The sequence below is a fragment of the Echinops telfairi genome, unplaced genomic scaffold (assembly GCF_000313985.2).
Source record: "Echinops telfairi isolate 266 unplaced genomic scaffold, ASM31398v2 ScPeMD7_3509;HRSCAF=4178, whole genome shotgun sequence".
In the NCBI taxonomy this organism is placed as follows: domain Eukaryota; kingdom Metazoa; phylum Chordata; class Mammalia; order Afrosoricida; family Tenrecidae; genus Echinops; species Echinops telfairi.
The window spans coordinates 11,567,914-11,573,913 of NW_022107407.1; positions in this window are offsets into that span (position 1 = coordinate 11,567,914).

Genomic DNA, 6,000 nt, shown 5'->3' on the forward strand with positions numbered 1-6,000 from the left:
GAAGGGGAGAATATTCCTGGTACTATGTTCTTATGTGAATACTTTGGACCTAGTTTCTCTACAGCCTTTGGTGACTCAGGCCTTGTGCATAGACTACTGGGACTTCAGACTCTGTCCTTTGAAGGTGCACAACATCCTTCATAGTGCACACCGTAAGGATTCAATGTGGCAACACTACTCAGCAAACTGAACTTTACTTCATACTCACCTGTAGCAGATTTAAGGTATTGACACGCTCCCTTGGACATAAGGCTGAAATGCCCTAGTGTGGGAAGAAGCTAACGATTTCTATCACAAGGCTACATAATTGGTGGTGGTTGGAGGTTGGACTTTGGTTTGGATATCTTGCTTTGAGGGTGCTCAATGAAAGGTATCTTAGGACTGCCATGTAGTTATTGTAGTGCTCTCCTTTGCAATGTTATGACATGTACTAGTCTAGTAGGCATACTTTGGCCTCTATGAATGTGTGTCATTAAAAGATTTGTCCTATCAATAAACCCTATTGCTCATGTAGCTAGTGTCAGGTCACTTATGGGTTTAATCTGTACAAGGCAACAATTCATATATTATGATCTGGAAAGCCAGCCTATACATGTATAATTTCCTTTTCTCAATAGCATTTTGAATTCTGCATCAATATGTACTGCCATCGAGTCCATGCCAACTCACAGCCACCCTACAGGACAGGGTAGAACTGCTCCTGTGGGTTGCAGAGCCCGTAGCTCTTTATGAGGGTAGAAAGCTCATCTGACTCCCAAGGAGTGATGGTAACTTTCAAACTGCTGACCTTGCAGTTAGTAGCCCAACGCATAACCACTACACAACCAGAGCTCCTTAAATTCTATACCAGTGGAATCACCTTATGCCCCCAGGGATGGCTTATAATGTTCTCTACCACAACGTGATAATGCCATCTCTAAAATGAATTGGCGACATATACAAAACATACATAAAGGAATGGATTGGGGGGTTGCTCTTAATTCTAGGCCTAATCTAGGAACAATTCACTCTTAGGAAATGGCCCTATTCAATAATTGCCCTCCTGAAAAGATGAATAAAAATTTGGGTGTTATAATAAAGTGTTGTGAAGAAATTAAATAATGCCCAGCTATCAGAAAGAATAACATCTGGGTCTTAAAGACTTGCGTTAAAACAAGCAGCCATCTAAGTGAGGCATTTGGCAGTTAGATTTTATGACAACTTGTACTGTGTAGTAGTGGAGTCCAACCTGTCCCTGAGATCACAAGCTGATGATGCCCCTTGAGAGGTTTATAAAGGAGACAATGAGGACCACTCCCTTCTTTCTATGCCCCTTCCCCTTCATACGGGTGTCTTGCTTGCTCTGTGCCTTCCTACAGGTGAGCCCTTGGAGACTGCCTGACTGCAAGAGCTGTCAATGCCCTGCCATGTTTCCATTGACCTTGGATTCACTGGACTCTAAAGATGACTGCAGTTAGCAGTAATCTCAGTCTATGATCCTCCTATATCCTGCTTAACCTTTCTGAGATGTCCCTCTGCAGCGACATGCGTTGGAAGAGGGCTCTAGCTAGCATCAGACCCATGGGCTTAAGTCGGACGGGGCTAGGATTCCTTCTAGTAATGAGTTTAGGTCTTGATAAAGGCTCTTCTTTATACATGTATGAATGTCACTGATTTTGTTCTTCTAGACAACCTAGCCTAACACAGGTGCCAACTAAATCCACTGGAAAGAAGAAAACCAGCCTGTGTTATCCAAGAATTATAAATAATAAAATCCAAATCCAAAGGAGGGAACAATATCAGAGCTTAAATTCTGAACACCTAGTTTCATGACAGTGGAAACCATGAATCCATTTGTAGGGTCCCCACATGGATGAAGTCTCTAGTGAATCCCCTGTCATCATACATAGTCCATTGATGTGATTAGCCTTGATATCACACAAATGGCATTGTGACATTGATTATGACAGATGCAGTTAGGTTCAAAGGCAACACATTATCCTTTGATCTCCCTTTTGAGCCATTTTAAAGTTATTTCAATTTTCAGTATGTTATGTTTTCTTTTAGATTCAGGGTCTTCCTGTTTTGTTTTGTCTTTTGTTTGTTTTGTTTTGTGTTTTGCATGACTTTCTGTGTATGGAGTCCAAGATGGGTAAATCTATAGACAGTAAATGGATTAATAAATGGGGAGCTAACAGCAATGAGCACAAGAAGAAAATGTTCTGAAATTGATTGTGGTGAGGATTGTACAACTTTTTAATATGATTGAATGATTAAATTTTATGATGTGTGAATTTTATTCCAACAGAGCTATTAAAATAAATACTAAATAAATAGATAGATAAAATTAGGAATGTATATGTCAGAGTTGTATCATCTCACCATACTTATTCTAGCTGTATGTTGTGGAAAATATCAGAGAAGCTGTATTATATGAAGAAAAATGTAGCGTCAGTTTTGGAGAAAAGCTTATTAACAACTGGCAATATGTAACCTTGCTTGTTGAAAGAGAGGAGAACTTGAAATGCTTGATGATGAAGATCAAGGATTACAACCTTCAGTATGGATTACAATGCAATGTCAAGAAGACCCAAATCCGCACAAGTGGGCCAATAGCGAACGTCATGAGAAATGATGAAAAGGTTAAAGTTGCCAAAGATGTTGTCTTGGATCCACAATCATGCTCATGGAGGGGGCAGTCAAGAGAGCAAAGAATGTATTGCATTGGCTAAGTATCCAGCCCAAGACCTTTTTAAAGTGTTGCAAAGCAAAAAGCACTAGGGTGCACCTGACCCAACCCATGATGCTTTCAATTGCTTCATATGCCTGTAAATTTGAACATTGAATAGGAAGACTGAAGAAGAATCGATACATTTGAATTATAGTGCTGGCAAGGAATCTTGAAAGTACTATGGACTTCCAAAAGAACCAACAAATCTGGAAGAAGTACAACCAGAATGCTGTTTAGAGGTAAGGCTGGCAAAACTTCATTTCACACATTTTGGCCATGGAACGAGAGACCAGTTCCTGGAGAAGGACACCATGCTTAGTAAAGTGGAGGTGCAGGGAAAAGGAGGAAGGCCGTGGATAAGATGGATTGGCACAGCGGCTGCAACAATGGACTCAAAAATGAGAACAATTGTGAGGATGGTGCTGGACCAGGCAGTGTTTTGGTCTGTTCTGCATAGGATCACTATGAGTCAGAACCAATCCCACGGCACCTAACAACAGCAATAACAGCATCTACCTTGTAGGATTATTGTGAGGGCATATAAGACAATGAATGTCAAGTGGTATATAGTAAGCTTTGAAAAAAGACTAGTCACTAACAGGAACAATACCTTCCATCTAGAGACAATAAGAGAGGAAAAGGCACTGGTATATGTGAAACTCCCTTGGAACTATGAAGTTGCAATTAGTAACTGTGTTTACTAAAGTACTTGCAGTTTCACATGTTACTACATTGTCTTCTTTTGACAATAATAATAATACAATTATTAATAAAGGCAGTATTTACCATTATGAGTTCTCATTTTGTGGCAGGTATGTTAGTAAGTGCATTATCTCAATAAATTATCACAACATCATTTGGAGACTGCTATAGATAGCATATTTCCATAGATACAATGTTTCTAGAATATATCCAGGCAACACAATGCCACTGAAACAGGGCAGGAACCAGGAGAATCAGAAGGTGAAGGAACAGAAGATACTATCCAGATCTGCCTTTGTCCCCCTGTCTTGGTTCACTGATACTCGCATAACAAAACACTACAAAGAAGGTGTCTTTTAAGGACAGATATTTATTTTCTTACCAATGTGTGACTTAAAAGCCCAAGTCAGGGTAGTGGCTGTATTCATTCCTTCTGAAGCCTTTGAGGGAGGAATTGTCTCATGCCTCCCTCTCCTAGGTTTTGATGCTTCCAGCAATTGCTGATCTTGCTTTGTTGCTTATAGATGTACCTTGACATTGTTCCTTCCCTTGTGTGTGATCCTGACTCTCTGTTTGTTCTCCCCTTTCATGAGACTTCAAAAAGAGCGATTAAATACAGACCTCTCCAAACTTTGATATTATTTCACTGATTCTACCATCAAAGGAAGGCCCTAGTTCCCCTCAAAAGGTCACACTCATAGGTACATGAGTTAAAACCTCAACATATCTTTTAGGGGAACTCAATTCAATTCATAACACTGTTCACTCTTGTTCTGCACTTCTAGTAGATTAGTCAAATCAGAGGAGCCATATAAATGACACTCGATCACTTGGAAGGTTAGCTGACAGTTGAGCCATCACATGCATGCACCATTGCTTTTACAGAAAGATCGTCTGAATTCAGAACAACTGGCTTTGTAAACACTTCTTTGGCAGACAAGCTTGAATGCTCGACTCTATGACATTAAAAATGCTCTCTTAGTTTGTAATATAAAAGATGATTTAATGTAAAAACTATTTTATTTTTAAGACCTAAATCTTGCTCACACTTTTTGTTATTATTTATTTGCTTGGTTTTACAGTGGTTCAGAGATATCTTGGGGTATCTTTGCTACTTTTACATTTTCTCTGTTTATGTATTTTCCTTTGCTGCCTATTCTTTCCATCCAAATTTTACAGGTGGACATTGGGGAGCTTGAACATTGGGGTTAGAGAGTGAGGAGTCATTAGTGTGGATGAGTGGTCATTTGTGATTTTAGATGGAAAAAATAATAAGCAATTTTTTTATTCTAAGTTTGAGGGGACTGATGTTCGGTGGTAGATTCACCATCTTCCATGAGCAAAACTTGGTTTAGATTACGAGCTAATGGGCCTAATGTATAGTTACCACTGGTATGTCAGTGGAGGCTTGTGTTTTGCCGTGATGCTGAACACATTTCAGCAGAACTGTCAGACTAAGATAAACTAAGAAAAAAAGGGAAAATCTTGGGGATCTACTTCTGAAAATCAGCCAATGAAAACACTGGAGTTGATCATGGAGATGGTTCAGGACTGGCCATTGTTTCCTTTCATCATTCATAGACCCCATGATTTCCTTACTTAGATGTTGGGCTGCTTACTTCAAGGTCAGCAGTTTGAATCTACCAGTTGTTCTGTGGTACAGAGATAAGGCTTTCTGCTCCTCTAATGATTTACATCCATGGAAACCCAAAGAGGCTATTCTATACTTTCTTATATGGTTTCTATGAGTCAGAATCCACTCTATGATATTGGATTTGTTTTTAACAATAACATCCTCAACCACAAGCATTTTATCTACCTTGATTTTACTCACTGTATACGAGCTTTTGAGTGCCTTATTTTCTGTAGAAATCTGTTCAAAATAAAGTAGAGAAAACTCTACTTTATCAGAAGAATTTGTTTCTGATAGAGTGCACATGACATCTTTGGCATTTTCTCATAGGGAAGCATAGATAACCCATTGAAATAAACTTACCAAGTGTTTGGAGATACACGATTAGAGTGGAGCTTTATAATTCAGTTCTCAAAGCTCACCCAAACTAAAGACAGATAATTGGAGAAAGTACTTTCCTGTTGTATTAAATCTCCCTACAAAGGAGAAGACGGTGGCAGCTGAGTCTTTCTGTGTGTGAAGAGAGCAGCTCTCTAAAGAGACATCTCTGGAAACATTTGTTTCCTCTATGAACAGAATTAGGCCTTACTAATATTAAGTTTTCTCTAGATTTATCTTTGATCAAGAAAAGAACTTAGAGGTAATCTGACCTGGCCCTTTCATTTTTCAGAGAAATAAACTAAACCTAGGTGTGTTAGTCTGGGTACTTTAGAGAAACAAATCCAAAGAAACTCATGTATAACAGAGAGTTTTATATAAGGGTTAAGTGAACATCAAAGAAAATATCCCAACCCAGTGCTTCCCAAACCCACAAGTCCACCATTAACCCATGTGTCTGACACCAATCCACACAAAGTCCTCCTCCATCTCACAAAACAGATGCAATGATGCAGACTGCAGGAAGAAAGCTGAGTTAGTGAATGTGTAAGCATCACAGCGCTGGCAGGGGTCTCCA